At 51.2% G+C, this 20,413-nt stretch overlaps 1 protein-coding gene across 7 annotated transcripts in view; it reads left to right on the top strand.

Annotated features, from left to right (window-relative positions):
* Window positions 1–10,472: 10,472 nt before the first annotated feature.
* The window catches only part of HDAC4 (histone deacetylase 4), a 299,563-nt gene continuing 289,622 nt past the window's right edge, over window positions 10,473–20,413 (top strand). For 3 of the 7 annotated variants that reach the window (XM_087864897.1, XM_087864895.1, XM_045793968.2), the window contains exon 1: window positions 11,113–11,392. The gene's annotated coding sequence lies outside the window, so the exon portion shown is untranslated. Of the gene's footprint in view, window positions 10,770–11,111; window positions 11,393–20,413 lie in introns of those variants that run through there. The other 4 variants (XM_087864900.1, XM_087864899.1, XM_045793967.2 and 1 more) reach the window with 3 other exon arrangements.

The raw sequence follows: 20,413 nt of genomic DNA, 5'->3' as shown, positions 1-20,413 counted from the left end.
CTGATGGCTAATGCTGTTGAACAATGGTGCCAAACTTGTTAATATTTTCCGTCATGGCTTATGCCTTTTACGTTCCACGTACGACATCTTTAAAAGAAGTCCTTCCATGGATCATAAAACTATCCATCCCACATGCACTTCTAAAACTCTAAAGTTTTGTTTTTCACAGATTTTTTTTTTCTGGCAAGTTTGTGTGTTTGATGTGAGACAGGATATGTATTTTGTTTTGTTTTGTTTTGTTTTTTTTCAGTGTGGTTAACCATTTGACCAAGAATCAATTATTTAGTAGCACTTCTCCCCTGCTCTGTAATGCAGTCTCTGTCCCAGATCAAGTTTCCATACACATGTGTCTGACTCTATTCTGTTACCCTGTTCTATCCTTGAGCCAAGACCACATGGTCGAATTCCTAAAGCTTAGAAGAGATATTGATATCTGGTAAATACACCTTCCCCCACCACCACGTACTTACCAAGATTGCCTTGCCTATCCTGGGCTCTTTGCTTTTCAATGATTTTCAGAAGAAACTTGCCCAAAAATTGAATTGAAGTTATTAAATACATTGGGAAGAATAGCCAATTTTACAATTTTGAGTCTCCCCATCCATGGACATGGTATTCATTTAATTTAATACAAGATGCCACTGAGTGAAAGATGCACCCTTATTTCATGCTGCCAACTGATCCATCACTTATGACACAGCCAAGGCACCCTCAATTTCCAGATATATCCAGTTTCTGAGATGTTAACGTTAGAATAATGCATATTCCAGAATTGATGAAATTTGGTGTATGTCTCCAGTTATATTTTTAGTATCTTTCAATAAAGTTCCATAGTTGTCTCCATAAATATCTACACAATTTTTGTTAGGTTGATCCCTAGGTATCGTGAGGTTTTTGCATTGTCAGTGATAACTTCTCCATGATTCTGAGTGTTTCCAGCTGGTCTTCAGGACACAATGAATTTTGAAATATGGATCTTACACCCAGCAGTCTTGCTGGGCTCTCTAATTCATTTTAATAGTTTGCCTAATGATGTTCTTGGAGTTATCTTTTTGTAATAGGTTTCTAACTCAATCACATTTTGGTAAAAGAAGGTAATCTGTTTGGTATTGACTCTTTGGAACACGTTGAGATCTGCTTTGTGGTCTGGAAAGTGGCCATGGCCTGTGTTTGTGAATGTTCTGTATAGAAGGTGTTTGCTCTTTCAGAATGTAGAATTCTTATGAACATCAGTTCATAAACTTGTTAATTTTATGATTCAAATCTTTTATATCAGTTACTGAAAGACTAGTGTTTTCCACTGGTGTGTGTTTATAAATTTCTTCTGGGAACTTTTCAGATTTTTGCTTTATATTGTTTTGAGTCTAAATTAAAGATGCAAAACTTAAACCAATATATCTCCTTGACGGATTGTCCCTCTTGCCAATATGTAGTGGCCACCTTTGCCTCTGATGCAATCTTTCCTTAGAGTCCATTTTAACTGATATTATAATAATGGGGAATTCCTTTGATTAGTGTTGACCTAGAACATCATTTTTTTGCCCCTGCAGCCTATCAACTTTTCATGTTGATATCATTTATAAACAGTAGGAAGAAGGATTGTATTTTTAAACCCAAACTGACAATCTGTCTTTAACTGGAAAACTTAGTCCATTTATATTCATTGTGATAAGAGAAATATATTCAGATTTAGCTCTCAGTGTTATTCTCGGTTTTCTGTTTAACCTGCTCTTTCTGTGCTTCTTTTAATCTTCCCTACATGGTATTAGAATGACAGTTTTTCTTTCCATTTTTCCTTCCTTTCTTCTGCTGTGCCCCTCACTTCCATGGAAGTTGTCCATTCTACTTCAAGTCTTTTAGCGCCTTCTTTAAAATTTGTGACAAGCACTTTTTGCTTAACAAAAGCTTAAGTTAAACTCCCAGACAATACAAGGATCTTAAAATGCTCAACCTCTAATGTCCCCTCCTGCCTTGCCAGCTCCACCTAGTTCTTATGCACCAGAAAGCATCTGTCATTTTATTTCATATATTGTTTGCTAGAGCTCACACTTAGCATGAGCTTAGACTTACTTGCACATTGACAATTTCTCTGCTCAGCATTTTCTTTCAGCTGACTTATTATCTTGGCCAGGGCAGGGGGGCATGTTGAGGGGCTTTCCTCATGGCCTTTCCTACCATGATAACTGTTATTCCACAGGTGAGAGAATGAAAGCAGGGGCTCTGGTGTCTGCTGAGTACATCCATCCCAAGCTGAAACTAATGTTCACATATTGAAAGAATTCTGAACTCTTAAATTAGCAAACACATTTTTTTCCAGGCATATATGAAACATTTACGACCACTGGTCATGGCCACATATGAGGCCACAAAACAAATGTTAATGCGTACTATGAATTAATACCATCCATGCTTGGGGGCTGGGGAAATGATCGCAGGGTGGGTCTGCAAACCCGTCCGACCCCCTGGGAGACAGATGTGCTGCAGTAGGAAGAACTCCTATGTGGCTCCTCCATTCTCTCCTCTGGAAATGCCTCATTTAGCTCAGATGCTGCAGGAGCAGAGCTGGAGGTGAGGATTTTTGTGCAAATATTTTATTGAGGGATTGCTCTCAGGAGAAGGGAGGGTCAGCAGGACAAGGCAGGGAGGAGCCAAGCAAGTAAGTTACAGTTAGACTCAGGCCTTGGTTTAGCCCCATCCCCATCCTGTGGGGGTTCAGAAGCACGCCTCACTTAGCATGGAGGCTGGTCTTGTCTATCCCTGTCAGTCAGACATCCCTGGGGGAGCCCCCTGGAAGGTGAGGGGTACCCTCCCAAGCCTTTCCAGGTGAGCTGATTCCCTTTGACCAAGGACAGCTCTCTGGAGAAGGATGCAGCTGTGAGCCATCAGTGGGCAACTCTTGTAGCAGCTGGGGGTGGGGCCCCCTCGGGTGGAGGAGGTGGGCTCAGGGCACACGGGGGGCAGCCACCACTCTCCTACAGGATGTCAGCTTCCCCCTCCTTGTCTCCCCGGTCTCCATTTGCATAGCATCCTCAGATCTGTCTTCCAGCTTGTGAAGAACGGTTTCTGTTATTCCTACTATGCTCTTATCTTTCTCACTGCATTTTCAAGTTTAATGGCTACGTTCTTCATGTCTAGAGGTTTTACTTGTTTTTGAAAAACTCATCTTTTCTGGGGGACCTGGGTGGCTCAGTCAGTTAAGTGTCTGCCTTTGGCCCAGGTTGTGATTCCAGGGTCCTGCTCCCTGCTCAGCAGGGGTGGGGGTGTCTGCTTCTCCTTCTGCCCCTCCCCCTGGGTCATGCCCCTCCCCCACGCTCGCTTATGCTTGCTCATGCTCGTGCTCTCTCTCTCAAATGCATAAATAAAATCTTTAAAAAAAAAAACCTCATCTTTTCTTTTCCCTAGAGACTTATTCTTTTGTTACATATTCGATTCTTCCTTAACTTCCTTAGACATTTCTCGCATATGTACACTAAACTCTTGGGTATTATCTCAGTTTCTTGGGGGGATGGGGAAAAGATATGATCCTGCTTTTTGCTTCTCCGCTAACTCTTGCCCATGGTGAATTCCTTCCTTTGGGTTTTATAATTTTCATTGTGAGCTCATTTTGAGTGAGGCTTTATCTGTGGGCTGAGGGCATTTCCCTTGTTAGAGCTGTATGCTTCTGCCAGACGCCCCAAGAGTATCCCATACCTGGACTACTTTTGATGTGACTTTGTTGGCCCGAGGGTTCCCAGGCCCTGCAGGTCTCGTGAACTCAAATCCAACCGAGGGCATCCCTGCAACCTTGCATCATCCAACCATGAGTCCTTTGCACTTAGGCTTCTGAGCCCTATCAGAAAAGACAGACCATGTGGCTTGTGCCATTATAAAGACACAGCCTCAGACTGTGGCAGGGTCCTCAGCACTACTCAGCAACCGTTGATACAGCCCTGCTTGGCTCCCGTTTCAGTAGCCCCCCGATGCCATTTCCAGCATGCATGGCTCACAGCAGGAATGTTCAGGGCTGCTGTTACCACTAGCCCATCCTGGCTCCTGGGTCTCGGTTGGGAGCATGTCTATTATAAAATGGAGGTGCTATCTTCACTGCCTGCCCCCACACCTAGAACCGTGTCTGTATCTCAGCACACACACCCCTCCTCCCTTCCGGAGTCTTCTCCTGGATAAGGTTTCTTCTGCCTGGGCTTTTCCGCACCTCCTGCAGCCCTGAGCAAGAGCATGGCCTGCACTCATGCTCTCCAGGACCTGCCCGCTCCCCTGGTGTATCCCTCTCCCCAGTGAGAAGGCCATGGGGCCCTGGCTCCCTGTTCTAGGCCCTGCTTCATGTAACTGGGGCCCGTGAGTCCCTGTCCAAATGGCCAGAACCCATTTCGTGAACCCACGCAGGGGCCCCTGTCTCAGCCCATCCAGCCGAAGGTAGCTGGCACCACAGGGCTGAGGGAGGCCGAGGGTGCAGGTGAGGGGACAGCTTGGTACAGTGGGCTGGGGTGTCTGGAGAGTGGAAGTAAAGCACTCTCAGTGGTGTCGTGGAGCCAGAGGTAGGAAGAGAAAGGGGGCAAGCCAGGGCGGAGGGGATGGCATCACAAGGGAGGGGAACGACTCGAAATTCCAGTTACAGAGCAAGTGACATGTGGTGTGTGCACCTGCCCGAGGCCCTTGCCACAGGGCCACGTGTTAGGGATGGTCTGGCACTTCCATCCCCTCCCCTAGGTTGCCCTCTGGGGCCACCTTGGGCCACCGCAGACTCGTCTTCGTCTTCCCCGGCCACTGGCACGCAGGAGTCTCCTACACTGGGACAAAAGAAGCTCCTTCCCCCACGTCTTCCCCTCCTGACTCTCTTCTTCAGTGCCTGCATTGGCTGGGTGACCGCGTGGTTTATCGTTCACACCCAGACACCCTTGGGCCTAAGGGGCTGCTACAAGCAATGTCACCAGGATGGCAGGTGACCCCGAGCCTAGTGGCTGCCTGCCTGGCCCAGCCCAGACTTGCAGTTCTGAAGGGGCCCTTCCCGTCCTGGCTGTTGCTGCAGGGGCCCTGTAGGCGCCCCCTACAGCTCCTTGCTTGGCCCAAGTGCCTTTGGTCTCCTGCCCCAGAATTTCTCTGATGCTCCCAGGGTAAGGTGCTCCCAGGACTCTCTTGGGACTTGTACTCGCTGGACCTGCAAGTGTGGGGACTTCTCACCTGGGCGGTGACCCTCAGTCAACATCCCCTCCCCAGCTCCTCCCCCCAGGTGGACAGCTCTAGGCCGGCTGGGTAATGCAGCGGGCATTGGCCCTCCCTTGCGCCTGTCTCCCGTCTCTAGCTCGCCGCGCCATCAGCCATCACTCTTGCCCCTGGGCTCACACTCCCAGGCCCTGTGTGACTTGACTGTGCGGGACGCAGGCTAAGACACTTTGCAATTAAATTCCTCAGAACACAAGCCGGCTCAAACTTATTTTCTCATCTCTCATTCACTCGATGCGCTGCTTCCCTGAGAGCTTCCCTGGCGGCGTGGCCCTCTTTCTGCACCGCTTTCCACACCTGGCCCTCCTCCCCAGCCTCATCGCCTCCGGACTTCGGCTCCTTCCCATATGCTGATGACCTCAACATTTTACCTCAAAAAACACACGGATGAAAACAAAACAAGCAAGACTGTCATCTTCGGTGGCTTTTGACTGTCTGCTCCAAGGTCAGCTCCGCCCCATCCAGGCTCCGGGCCTGGAAGCTGGGTGACAGGAGCCGGCAGCTCCCTTGCTCCTACCCTGACCCGTCTCTGCTGCCTCCATCAGAACTTGGCAGAGCCTCTCCCCGCCTGCCCGACAGCCCTGCAGTCAGTGACCCGCCAACCGACCCCTCAGCTACTCTCGCCCTACAGCTTCCTTACTTCACTTCAGATCCTCTCAGAGGTTTCTCTTTTATACAAAAGTCATCCATGCTCACTGGGGAATTGAGAAAGCTGGGATGAGCAAAAGAGAACAATGATGTCTCATCCCCTGCATACTCAGAAGGAAGCACTGGGAACATTCTGATGGGCGTCTTCCTGTCTTTTCTACGTCTATAAGTGTTTTCCTTTATAAAGACTGTGCCGTGCTGTTATGACGTTCTATGGTCTTCCTTTCTGCTTAAAGCTCTAATGTGGGTTTCTTTCCATGATATTAACTCTCCTATTTTTGGAAACTTGGAGGTAGATAGATAGATATTCATACGTCTGTATGGATATGCATACAAACTGATGTATCTTCCAATCATTGTTGCTGTGAACTTTTTCAGCTAAATCTTTATCAACATCAGTGTTTATTCCATAGAATGAAGTTCTGGAAGTGAAATCAGTAGGTGAAAGAACACGTGGAACGTTAAGGCTTGCTGTCCGTGTCTCCTTAAGTGGCTGTCTCAAAGTTTCCACAAGTTGCCATTCGCTGCTAACATGTAATAGTGTTTACTTCTCCGCATACGCTCTTATCAAATAAACTGTCCTATTTCCTTTATTATTAGGGAACAGAACCTTTAGTTCATGGGGCACTCTCCTTTTGTGTGTGCTGTTCACGTCTCTGCTTCGCAGCGTTCGCTTCCTGTCTCCTGTCGGCTTGAAAGCCCTCTCACTGTGAAGGAGATTAAGCCTTTATGCAACATGATGCAAATACTCGGCTCTAGTCATTTACCTTTTACATGAGGCACCGGGAAGTTCCGCCCCTGCCCCCCCCCCAAATTGGGGCAGCTTCTGCCTCCACTATTTCGTTCCCTTGAGGTAAAATGTCCCCAAGAAAGGCACAACTCTTAAATTCAATGAGTTCCGACACCTGTTTACTCCAGTGTGTTTTCCACCCCCATAGAGACCTGTATCATCTCCTCGGCCTGGGAAGTTGTCTTTGCCGGGTTTTCCCCACCCACACCCTCAGAGAGAACCAGACTTCTAATTTCTAATCCCGCAGATCCTTTAGGCTGGTGCCTGAATTTCATATTAATGGAGACCTACAGTATATAGTCTTTTGTATGGGACTCTCCTGATATTTTTGGTGTTTATTCATCTGTCTCAGCAGTTCATTCTCTTTTATTGTTGGGTAATATTCCCTTGTATGAATATGCCACCTTTGAAACTTACCTTTCTTTGCTGATTATACCTCAAACTTTAACTGCAACATGGTCAAATTTATTAGTATTTCTCTGTACAATTGTTGCTGGTATCCCTCCTATTCTACAATCTATAGAAATGTCCACTAACAGATTTTTCCTGGTACTCTCATGGCTTTTCTTGTTCAATAGTTAAATCTTCATCTGATGAGGTAGGAATCCAACTTTTATACTCTTTTCTTCAGATGATTAGCGGGTGCCCTTACCACATTGCTTTCTCGGTGATTTGAAAAGCCGCCTTTATAGATTTTAAATCCTCACAGGGATGATGTTCCAAATACTTGCCAATTGCTATGACATAGGCATTGACCAGCCTGGAAAGCTGCCCGCCGGGAGGAGGAGCTGGGACAGACAGACCACGTGCTGGCTACGTCTCAGCTCCTGTTTGCTTGGGGCTGCTGCTTTCCTTTCTAGGACTTTCCATTGATCTTGGCCAGTACCACGTTGTTTTCATTATGGAGACTCGATCTGGGAGCACTTTTGGCCCCATTACTCTTCTTTTTTGACTGTTCTCAAATGTTTATTCTTCCAGGTGAATGATTCCACCATTTGTCAAGTCCCATGAAGTTCCACCGGGGTTTAGTGTTACTTGTAGGTATTTAAAATGTTCTTTTGCTAATGTGATTGGCAATTTTCCATCATGTGTTTCTAATGCATATAAAGTGCTAACCACAATGCCTGCCACATAGCAAAACTCGATAAATAGTAGCATTTATAATTATTGATTAAATGTACATCTGGAAGCTATTGGGTTTCTTTCCTTTTTTTTTTTTTGGTATATTTATAATTGGCCACTCTATTGAACTTCTAGATTTTTTTCTTTTTTATTTGAGTCTTTGGAGCTGTTTTCATTTTTGATTGAATGATTTGTTTCCTTAACACTGGGATTCATTTTTTTTTTTTTAAAGATTTTATTTATTTGACAGAGATAGAGACAGCCAGCGAGAGAGGGAACACAGGCAGGGGAGTGGGAGAGGAAGAAGCAGGCTCATAGCGGAGGAGCCTGATGTGGGGCTCGATCCCATAACGCCGGGATCACGCCCTGAGCCAAAAGCAGACGCTTAACCACTGTGCCACCCAGGCGACCCTGGGATTCATTTTCTTTCTGAAACGAAACCCTCCTGAGTTTGGGACTCTCTATAAAATGCCTTTGTTTGAAGCCCCGAGTGGATGTCGCCTGGTGTTTGGGCTCTGACTCCACCTGCCCCCTGGGCTTCGGTGTTGGAGACCTTCCTTTCTCTGTGCACACCTCTACTGGCCATCTGCAGTCTCCTTCAGCCAGACATTCCCTCAGAGAACAAGAGCAGACACAGCTGCGCAGGCTCCCAAGTTCTTCTCCAGAAAAGGTGAGTGGCGCTCTTGCCTCGCACTTTGGAGGAGCTCGCAGAGCCGCAGGTGAGGCTCACTGGCACGCTCCCTCTGAATGCAGTTCTATCTTTTCATTAATCCTGCCTCGAATTAGACCCCAGAACTCTTCCATGTGACTGTTTCTCCAGGCACGTAGCTCTTGTTCTGTATCTGTAAAATTAATTTTACTAGACTTGTATGCATTTCCCCTGCATTTTCTGATTACTGTATACTTTTAATAATCCGTGAAACAACTCTGTTTCATAACTTTTTATCATCTGAATGTTACTCAGACCCAGATTCTGTCTCACCTGAATGAACACTTGATAAATGTACCTCTTCCGTCATCAGCCAGGTCACTAGTGGTAATTTTCTTCAGCTATGTCTTTTGTTTTAAATTTCTACAATTCACCATTCATTTGCCTCAAAGTTATCTTACGACAGGCATTTCTACTTAGAATGCCCAAGGTTTTGTAATCATTACTTATTTCAATATATTTAAAATATTGTAAAATTGTGCCTTTTCACTTTGAAAATTCAATTTTTACTGACATACTGACTACATTTTTTCCTTTGGGCGTCAGTGATCAAGAACAACATTAAACCAATCTCTGCTCATTTCTAAAAGGAAACAAGCAAACACATCTCTGCCAGCACCCCACAGGCCAGCTTTGTCACAAACACCGCATCAGGCTTCACCTCTGTCCGCCTCCAGGATTATTCTAAGACTGATAATCAAACTGACCCGTTTTCTGATGTAAGTTCTGGAGAGTTGACCCCTCCCCCCCAGTTCCTCAATACTACCAATAAAATAATACCATAAGGCAGTGATTTTCATTACAACGGAAAAGCTACTTTTCTCTCCTGAAAAAGCATTTGGGCCATACAACTTGGAAAGGCTGAGGTTTCAGAGGATGAGTGAAGTACATTGGCCTTTGTTAGGTGACAATGGGGCAGCACAGGCCTGCCCCGGCCTCCTCTCATCCAGCAGGACCTAATCACTGCCAGCGACTTTTCTGTCACCACCAAGGTCTCAAGCTGGGTAACGTTCCTATTACACCGGACCTGCCTGTGTATCTTCACGTGCACTTCTGTATAATGCCAGGGTCCAGGTTCATGTTAGCAGAGCCTGACCAATATGGACACTTTGGCAATTGTGCGAAAAAACAAAAACACCCTGGATTCAGTTAAATGATCTCTCTAGATTCTGCTTTCTAGGAAAGAAGCTGCTTTAGTGATGAGACAACGATTTATCGAAATTTGAGTCTTGCGATCTCAAGTTTTTGGAATCACCAGTTTGAGTTCTGAAACATCCGGACAGGTACAAAGTATCCCGCCAGGTACAAAGCTTTGCGGACGCAAACTAACTGTAGAGCCCTTTTAATGCAAAGACGCGGCTGCCACTCCGCACTTCGACTAGAGGAAGCGCGTTGCAAACCACGCCACCGAGCCTGAACCTTCCCGAACGGTCCGAGGCTGGCGCCGCGACACCAGGACGCAGGTGTGCACGCCCGGCCGGCGGGGGCACCCGCACACTTGTCGCAGGTGCTCCTTCCCGCTGGGCGACACACGCGACTCGAGAGCAGGAGGCGCGCCGAGCCTGCAAGGCTGAATACACGGCTGCGGAGAGGAACAGGTCGGGGGTGGTGGCCGGGGACCCTGTGCGCCCGCCGACCGACAGCCCGCGGGGCGTCCGGGGCCCGGCGGGACTCGAAGCGGCCACTCGACACAGCCCAAAACACCCCGACCGGGCAACTTTCAGTGCTGAGCACTCAGCGCTGACGGGCCGACCGGGACCACCACACACCCTACGACTCGCCGGTGGCGCAGGCGCGGCGGGCCCGCCTCCCGCCCTCGGGGAAGACCAGCCGGCCAGCACCCCCCGCCCGGGAGGCCGCGTTCCCGCCGCGGGGCAGGGCGGGGCCCGCCGCGCCTGCGCACTCGTCCTCCGCGCCGCCCGTGCGTCTCCGGGAGCACGTAGCACCACGTGACCGCCGCCAGTACCCAAGATGGAGGCCGTGGCCAGGCCCGATCGGCCCCCTGTCTCAGCCTGTGGTTGAGTGTGCGGCCGCTAGGCGCCCAGGCACGCGGTCCTGACCACTAGGCCGGCGCACAGCAACTCCTCGGGGCTGCTGAGTGGAGCTCGCCAGGGCGAGGGCCCACGTTTACAATCACAGTCCGCCCGGCTCCCTGCGCTTTCTCAACCGCGAAACGTCCAGCGGCTGGCGCCTGGAGCGTCCTTTGGTAGCTCCGCCTCCTGGGATTGGCATCTCGGGCAGCCAATGGGGTCCAGGACGTGTGCCGGAAGGCGGGCAGAGGTGGAGCATCCATGCAGTTTGTAGGGCGTCTGGCCTGGCGGTTGGTGGCCGCGGGACGAGGGGCGGGAGCACACGGGGCGGTACCCGGGGCCCCAGTGGACCAATGGAAGGACGGCCGGGCGGCCAGGGAGGGAGGCCGGAGGGCGGGGCCGAGCCGTAATTGACGAGCTCTTCGTTAGAAATCGGGCAGGAGGGAGGGGCCCGGGAGGGAGGTGATGCAAGGCCGGCGCAGCCAATGGCTGCAGAGCCGCCGGCTGAGGGGCGGGGCCGGGGCGGCTGACGGGCGTCGGGCGTGGCCTATCAGCGCCCGGCTCCGTGCTGGAGGGGGGAGCGGCATCATGGTTCAACGTGGGTCAATTTTTTGTGAATGAGGAGGGGAGGTTGTGGGGCCGCCGCCGCGGAGCACCGTCCCCGCCGCCGCCCGCGCCCGAGCCCGCGCGCCCGCCCGCCCGCGCCGCCGCCTCAGCAGCCTGGGCCCGGCGCGCCGCGGCCGCGTCCCCGCTGTCGCCGCCGCCCGAGCGCCCGCCCGCCCGCCGCCGGCGGTGGTGGTGGCGGCGCAGGCTGAGGAGATGCGGCTCGGAGCGCCCGCGCGGGGCTAGAGCGCCCGCCCCGCCGCCGCCGCGGTAAGCGCAGCCCCGGCCCGGCCCCGGCCCGCGGGCCATTGTCCGCCCCCCGCCCGCCACCCCACCCGCCCGCAGGCCGCCGGCCCCACGCCCCCCCCACACCCCCCCCTCGCCGCCGGCCCGGCAGGTGGACGCCCGGGTCCGCGCCCCGGCCCGTGCGCCAGGCCGCGCGTGGCGCCCAACCCGTGGGTTTTCCGGAGCGGGAGCCCGAGCCTGTCCTGGACCCTTCCCTGCAGCCCGGAGGCTGAGGCCGGGCCAGTACGGCCGGCTGGCCTCCGGGGGGGAGGGGGGGAGCACGCGCCCGGCGCCCGCCCAGGCCGAGCCCTCGGCAGGTGGGCCGGGGGCGCCCGGAGCCGGGCTGGCGCCGTTTATGTAACTTTGTCCAGGGCTGTGAGTTTGCAGAAAAACGTCCCTCCCCGGGGCTCGCGGCGCGGGTGCCCCGGTCCGTGACGGGAGGGGTGGGGGTGCTGCCCGCGACCCCGGCTGGGTGCCCGCAGGGTTTCCACAGGCCGGGATGTGGCCCCGTCCTGCCCAGATGGTGGGAGCCGCGTTTCCCGGCATTGCAAAAACACACCACGGGATTATAAGCAAATTATCTCGTATTTACATTTAACGTTGAAATATTTGACACTGTTACAGCACGAGACCGCGCGTATCAGTTGGAAAGGCCGGGGGTGGAACCCAGTGTACTCATTTAATGCACATCAAAAATTTGTAATAACTTGCAGCAGCTGATATGAGTGTTTTCTTTATTGCATGTTGTAAATTGACCTGCTGTGACACAATTTTCAAATAAAGCGTTGCAGAAATTAAACTTAAGTTATTTTAAAACTAATGACTTTCTTAACTAAATCTTAATTGCATTACTGTAGAGACCTACCTAATTGCTTGCTGAGTGCAGCGCTGCCTGCCTGCCCTCGGTGAGGGAGGAAGGGGCCTGGGCAGTTCGTTTGCTTCCTCTCTTTTCTCTTCTCAGGCTTTTCTGTTTATTCCCACAAACCACCTAAGCATGGAAGGCCTGGGAGTAAACACGTAAACAGCCCTCACCCAGCGCCAGCCCAGCAAGATTCGGGGAATGCTGGTGGGTTTGCACCTTGGCCTGGTTTCACTTTTTCTTTTGTAATACGATCGTGGTTGCTTGGAGTTTTAATTGCCTGTGATAATTCCTCGCATTACGTTAGGGATCGTCCTATGAAACTGATGTGGTTTCAGAATTGAGCCAGGGAAGGTGGTGGTTGGTGGTGATCGGGGAGAGGAAGGAGAGGCATCGAATCAGGAAAACTCAGCTGCTTGTACACGAATATACACTCCAGCAATTACAAAGCAACAAAAGTTATTGCAGAATTTTGCAGTAACTATGGCAACACAATTACTCTATTATAATTGGAAATGCAAAATGCCACCCTGTTAGAAGTTTCATCAGAATGGAGTTTTGGATATCAAAAATAGGCGAGGTTTAATTTTCTTTTTTCAGGTAGCTCCTGAGAATTCTAAACTCTGTGTTCAATTATCTATTTTTAAGACTGATCAAGCTTTCCCAGATAGTCTACTCCCTTGGATCTGTGGCATCTTTCCCCAGAATTCACATTTGTGTGGGAGGGAAGTATTTTCCTGCCTTAAAACCACACACCCTGACACATTGTAAGACTTCTATAGCTCTCTGTGTTCTGGGCTTTTATTTTAAAGATCAAATACCCCCCTAAAGAGAGCGGTAATCAGTCAGAAGAGGAGCAGGATTTATGCAGCAGGCAGACGGGACACTGCCCGCTTTAGGGTTAGTTCATTCTCCTGCAAGCTGGCAGCGGGAGTGCCTCTGGGGGAGCCCTGGGCTGGGGGGGTTATGTGGGGGGAGCGGGTGGATAACGCTAGACTCCGCTAGGCCTGGATGGCCTAGGGACCAAGGACAGACGTGGCCAAAGCAGCCCCGAGCCAGAATGTTCTGTGGTCAGCAGCTTCACAGCCCTGCAAAATCAAACTGTCCAAATGCCATGTTCTCAGAGGCCTTGGGGGCTGTTGCTGTACCAAGGTCGGCAGAGTGGCATGGCACCCTGGCCATGTGCAGCTGGAGTGGCCGATCGTGACTTTCAGCGGTCAGAAACTTGCTTTATAAGGATGTCTCTCTTGGTGTTTACCAGGGGGACTCTAGTTCTGGAAGTTTCCACACGTTGTGGGGTTGCTGCAGTTTAATTTTGTTATAACTCTTTCCTTTTAACTATTGCATATTTATGCCCAGTAATCGACTTCCATTTCCCAGCTTCATTGTGAGGTTTCAATGCAGCATGAATGGCTTTGAATTTCTCATCCTTTGATGTTGGGGGTGGCACCAGAGGAAAGGCGACTTTGTGCCGTCTTAATTGCCAGAGCAGAAGAAACATTTCATCACTCCTGTAGAATCTGGCCATACCGTTCTCTATTGAAAACGGCTGGGCTTTCATCGCTCAGAAGCTGCCCTGAGTAATAGATTAATACCTGATGTAGGGAGCGGGGGAGACACAGAGAACCAGAGACAACTGCTGTGCCTGGAGGCCGCGGGCGACAGGCTGTGGCCAGGCTTGCGTTCCTGGACTAGAATCGATGACTGCAGCTGGGGATAGGGGCCGGCCCAGCCTCCGTGTGTGTGTGTGTGTGTGTGTGTGTGTGTGTGTGTGTGTGTAAGCTTCGGATTTTGCCCTCGCTCTGCAGCCTGTGAAGCTGGGCCAGAGCCCCTGCTCTTCTCGCCAGAGTGCGAGTCCTTGCCCCTTCGGGAGCAGCCCTCCCATTGGTCCTGGGGCAGGTAGGCATCAAGTTGGGAGGGAGTTTTGGTTTCCATCTCAGACAGTCGGCGTATGCTGGGGTGTGCAGTGGGCTTAGGGCCATTGGTCTTGACCTCAGAGAAGGGTGTAGCATCTTTTGGTTTAAGTCAGGTGAAGGGTTCCATGTCAAAAGTGATGCTGCAGTTAGCAGACCTTCACAACATATATTCACAAAGTGTTCCTTTTGGGAAAAAATGTCCTCAAGTAAGATCTGTGAGTTCTCTTCCGAAGATTGGTTTTCTCTTCTGGGGGTCTGTTTAGGGGTACAGGGTGGGCTGTGGTGTCTGTGGTTGCTTGCATGCCTTTTCGGCATGCCTCCTACTTTGTGTACTGGAAGGAAGGTCCAGGGCCCTACACGGGTCGCCTCTACTGTGATCCTCCATGTAACATCGGGACAGATCACCGTCTGCATCAGTCAGCGTGGACACCGGAATGTCTTTCCTAGTGAACAGATTATACCGCTAGTGATGGTAACAGACCATACCGCTAGTGATGGTAACAGACCAGTAGCTAACGTTTAATGAGCACCTGCTCGGGGCCACATGTTGTTGTAAGTACTTGCCCTGTATTTCCCATTTATCTCTCCCACAGCCTTTCGAAGTGGCTGCCACTGTGCTCATTTTGCCCAGGAGGAACCTGAGAGAGAAGTGGGAATGGAGCATCTGGTACTCCTGGCTGTATCAAGTCCCAGATGCTGATTCCCTCTCTTCCGTGCCTCTGGAAGCTGAAGTTCGGTGTTGTTGAGGGATTTGGGAGAGCATAGCCTCTTCGAGAAGATGACCGTTTGGAATATCTTTTGGGTTTAGTAGGGTCTGGGAAGTAATTCAGGTTTTTGCATGCTGTCTGCTGTCACGTGTGTGGCATTGTAGGACTGGAAGGGATCTTAACAATCGTGTCGGCTGGTGGTTGTTGCATCCTGTGTTTGGATATTTGAGCTTGCCTGGGGGTCGGTGAGGATGGTGGAGGGCACCTTGGGCTCCATGTCTATTTCAAGCAATGCACTTTGGCCTTACCTGTTTTGTCTGCAGGATATTCTTGGAAGACTTTATTGGAAGAAAGCATTCTAAGGACCAAAAACTTTGAAAACTACCAATTTAATGTATTCTTACTGTAACACCAAGCCAGAAACCTTAAAGATAAAATACTGACAGATTTAACAGCATAAGAATTAAAATTCTTTTTGGCAAAAGATTCCATAAGTGAGGTTAAGAGACAATGAGAAAAAAAATATATAACAAGATGTGCCTGTACGAGCTTAATAGCCAATATGTTAAGAGCTTTTGCAAACCAATAAAAAGGATGAGTATCCCTACTGTAAGATGAGCAAAGCCTATAAATAATACAAATCACAGTAGCTGGTGTAAAAAACTCAGCTTTATTAATAGAGAATTTCAGGTGAACAATTCCATTTATGCCCATCATATCAGCAAAGGTTGTTTGATAGCACCTGTTGGTTGGGATAATAATTCCTATCCTCTGTGGTTTCTGTGAAATCTAAATAAATTCTTATGTGGAAAGTGCTTAGAATTGGGCCTGGCACATAGCACAATGTTAAGTGTTGGCTGTTACTATTATTTGCTCTCTGGAGAGCAAATCATTAATTACGTCTTCTCCAGGAAAGTTTTATGTGTCAAAAATTTGAATGGTCATTTTTCTGATCCCAGCAATTCTGCTTGTTGGGACTGTTTATTCTTAGGAGAGAATATGATAGGCGCTTAGATATCCAGATGTGTACAGGAGGTTATCACCACGTTATTTATAAAGGTGATACTTACTAAATACATTCTGGTGTTTTCATCCTGTGGAATATGGATGCACAGGCTCGCAGATCGGAAGTGTGCAGTGTGTTGAGGAAGTAGGTCCTGAGCAGTAGTGCCCAGGGGTCCCTTATGCATTTCTAACTACTTGGGTCTCTAAAGTGATAATGATGGGGTGTCAGGGAGTGGGATGTAAGGGACTCTCCTGACTTTCCCTAGATGTTGGTAGTGTGTACATTTTTGCTCTGAGCGTATATTACTTTTTAATAGTAATACTTTTTTTTTTTTAAAGCCTGGTGTTACCACTGGGGGAAAAACACTCTTCAGTTTCATTATTTATAAAGGAGAAAAACCAAGTCCTTGGGAAGTTGATAAATATGCTTAGCATTAGAAGAATTTAGGGGATTTGTTTCCCTGACTCGCCTGTGAGCTCTCCTTGTGGGGAGCTGGCCTCCTGGGTCCAGGCAGTCCCAGTACAGCCCATGCTGCTAGTGGTAGCCTAAGTGGTTCCCACCAGAAGTAGATCTGTCCCCTCCATTCCCTTGCTCGAAACCCTCTCATGGCTTCCCGTTGTTCTTGGACCCTGGGAGGCCTGCCCGATCCTGGCCTCTGTTTTAGCAGGCTCCTGTCCTGTTCGCTGAGCCTCGGTCCCCTGCTTGCTTTGCTTTGCAAGCCCCTTTCAACCCAGGACCTTGTACACACTGTTCCCGTTCATCCCCACTAGCTTTCTCCATGTCCCCCTTCCTTGGCCCTCCTCCGTGCTAACCCTTTAGTCCCTGTTACACATACGCCCAGCATCCTTTGTACCCCTTCCTCGCAGGATCCAGGCATGGAGTATCGGTAGCTCTTTGGGCCGTGTCTCACTCGCCGGGGGCTCCGTGGGGTGCAGGCCGTCTGGGAGTGACTGGTGGAGTGGCTGAGGAAGGGACGCGCCGCCGGCCTGGCTGGAGAGCCTGGACGGGACCCGCTCCTCGGGCCTCACGGCACCTGTTGCTGCCGGCGTGCTGGAACTGCCCGTTTCCTCCCCGCCTCAACCTGGAAACTGCTTGCTCCTGATTTTGGACGTTACGTGCTTTTAAGTAGACTCCGTAAACACAAGTGCGGCAGGTTCTGGTGGTGCGGAGCGGCGCCGAGCTTGCCTCCGCCGGGTTACCTGCGCTCCGGTGCTCGGAGGGCTAGCCGCTGCTTTTACTGATGGCATTCGCCCTGTTGGCTTCAGATCGGAATTAATGACATTTTGCAGTCATTTCTTATTTAACCTCGTAATTTTAATATGCTACCTTAATATGGGTGTGTCTATAAACATTTGTAGTCTGTTCTGCTCAAAAAGGGGGCTCTTAGGCTGTGCTCATTTACTGTTGCTTATGAAGTATTCCGTCTGTGGGACTCAAGTGCTTTTGTTGGGTTGAAGTTTGAGCCTGAAACAATAAATCAGTTCTTACGGCCTGAAAGCCCAAGCCGGCCTTCCAAGTGGGGGTGTCGCTCAAACAGTGATGGAGCTGAACGTTCCCCTGGGAGCAGCGGCGTCTGCTCTATGCGGTGCTGTTGGCTTTTTTAGACAGTGAAAGACAAGGTTTGTGGCCCCCCACTGGGCCCTCTTTGGTGGGGGAGTGGCAGTGATGGTTGTGCTTGGGATGAGTCTCCTAAAGGTTTCTAATGGGTCAGTTATTATTTTGCAAATCCTCAGCCTGCCCCCGACCCAAGTACAAGCCTGGAGTCAGAGGGGTGGTGGTGAACAGGGAACACTCCCTGCTTTGGGAGGACTCCATAGCAGATCCCTGCCCCCCAGTCTTGACCAGGAAGCCCTGGCCTCTGCCGCATGAACCAAGATGTTGGTGGGGACAGAAGGAAGAGAGCGTGAGCAGACACAGGTGCACCAGGTCGTGGGGAGCAGGGGGCTGGGGGACAGCGGCCGTGGAGCCCACCCAGGATGAGTGGGGTGTTTTTTAGCCAGAGCCAGAGTTGTGGGGTCACAGCAACGAGCTATGAGGTCCCTAAGACTGGAGTGCATGAGGAAGGGCGAGCTGGACTAACCAGGGGGTGGCTGGCGGCGCTTGTCTCCATGAAGGACTTCCTCACTTGCTCATGCGTGCAGTCTGCTTGTGTTTATTCAAGGTTTCTGTCTTCTTTCTGGTTTCTCCGAGGTGCCAGGCGCCTGGCTTCTCTTGGTCTAACCTGATGGAGGTGACATGGTGGGGGACGTGGGCGTGCGTGCTTCCTTTGTGAGGCCCCCAGGGGCCCCGCTGTGGAGTGTGCTTGGCCTGGGGCACTGGCGCAGAGGGCTCTGAGTGAGAAGTGAGGGCACCCACACTAGGGGAGCATGGGAGGCCCTTCCCTCATTCAGCCAGTGTTACTGAGAGCCCTCTTCTGGGTCTGGGACTCCTTAGAGTAACTGTGAGCCCAAGCTCTGCCGGAATCAGCATCGAGAACATTCTGGAAGGGACCTGAGCCTGCCTCTACTCCAGCTGTTGGTTTTATGTGTGGGGAGTCAAAGGTTAAGTCTGAGCTCCACTTGGCACCTGCAAGGGACACAGGTACTGTGTCCGTAGAGTATCCTGGCAGAAAGCAGGACCCCAGCAGGTGGGCAGATCATGGCGGTGTGCTCAGGCCCTTCCACCTTGATGTCTGAGGCTTTCCCTCTTACACCTACTGTGCCAGCCCCGCGGCGCTGAGGGGTTAGAGCGTTCTGGTGAGCCCGACCCCCACTTCACCTTTGGGGCCGCGGACACCTAGAGCAGGTGAAGTCACCACCAGGGTCTGCGACCCAGCGGGGCAAGGCTGTGCGGTGAGCTTAGTGACTGTCGTGAGGAAGCACTCACAAGGGGCAGTGGCCCTCAGCCCTCTGGGTCCTTAGAACGAGCCACCAGTGGTTGTTGGGGAAGCACTGCAGTGGGTTCATACCCTGTCTGCTCGAAAATTATGTATGATTTTGCACTGAGAAGGTTGTAAAGGGTGGCTGCAGTCCCCATTCCTTGGGAAGCCTTTCTTTGCCAGCACAGGGGCTGTGTTGTCATTTCCTCCTCAGCCGTCCATGCTGGAGGGATACACAGAAGGACATGTCACTGGGCACCTCACGTCTTACCTCCGTCTCCTTGTGAGTGCTTTCTCCGAAGCGCGTTGTTTTCCTTTCACCTTTGCCGTCCTGTTGGTTTTGCAGCAGCCCTCATGCGTCCCCTCTTTCTGGGTGGGCAGCAGTCCACCTGCAGCATCCCGCCTGTCATGGGTTCTTGTGGGCCTCGAGGAAGCCTGGGCCAGCCGGGCCTCCCTCCTCCGTCCCCAGTGGCCGTGAGCCTCGCTGGGATTGGGTCCCCAGCAGAGGAGCGTCCACTGACCTTTCGGGGCTCATGGGGAGAGTTCACCTTTTGGGACATGGGGTCAACAAACAACAGTGTAATGTGTACCCCCAGCTCTGCCCCCAGTAGGAATGCCTTTCTGTGTTAGATTGCATAATGTTCGTCCAAACGTGTTGCATTGTGAGGAACCTGTGATTTTCAGAATTCCTTTTTTGAGGGGAAAGGGGCATAGGGAGAGAGAGAATCTCAAGCAGGCTCCACGCCCAGCATGGACCCGACACGGGGCTCCATCTCACAATCCTGAGATCATGACCTGAGCCAAAATCAAGTTGACTCCTAACCAACTGAGCCACCCACTTGCCCTCAGAATTCTTTTAATGAAATAGCAGATGGGGCTGAGCAGTAGGCTGGCAGTAGGGCGGTGCTCTGGGGTCGGCTCCTTGGATGGATTTGCTGTGGATGTGGGCAGGGGTCCGACTTGTAGAGGTGCTAGTTTTGTCTCCCGGGTGCTGATTGACCTGGAGTGTACAGGAGGGGTTCTCACAGTTGGGAGACGTTTTGCTTTCCGTGGCTTTGGGGCGCTGAGGACAGACGTGGGTGTTGAGTCAGACCTGGGTTGAGATCCCAGCTTCACTCTTGTGACCTTGTCGCCTGGCTGGCGCTGTCTTGTGTCTGCGCATCTCACGTCCTGTCTGTAGGAGAGGAGGCCAGAAGGGCTGTTGTGGGGCCCGGGAGCCTGTCCCCAAGGCTCTGCCCTTCTCCTCCGCCTCTCCTCGGGCAGGTCTCAGGTAGGCATTTGTGTGCAAGGGGAGTGTTGGTGACTTTGGTGTCCCTTATGTAACTTCAGGGCTCCCTGAGGTCCCTGTGCCAGTGCAGGGCGTCTCTGCCTGTGTCTTCTGAGGTCACGGCAGGGTGAACACCTCCCCGGAGGACTTCAGTCGTGTTTGGGAGCCAGTGTCTGCCTTTGTCTTTTTGGGGGCTGTTTCTTAGCCTGCAGAGATCCTGTCTTGACCGCTCAGCAGCACCCTGCCAACTGCACTCCAAACAACGGCAGCTCCCAGGGCGCTGCTGTGCGCGGCAGGTACCAGAGGTCAGTCCGCGACCGCACTCGGGGCTTGGGCCTGGCAGTGGGTGTCCTGCTGTGCCCGGCCCTTGACCGTGGTGCGGTTTGTCCTCAGG

This window comes from Ursus americanus, chromosome 1 (assembly GCF_024610735.1).
Source record: "Ursus americanus isolate L20-20 chromosome 1, mUrsAme1.1.p, whole genome shotgun sequence".
Classification (NCBI taxonomy): Eukaryota; Metazoa; Chordata; class Mammalia; order Carnivora; family Ursidae; genus Ursus; species Ursus americanus.
This window is presented reverse-complemented; position numbering and strand designations above follow the sequence as displayed.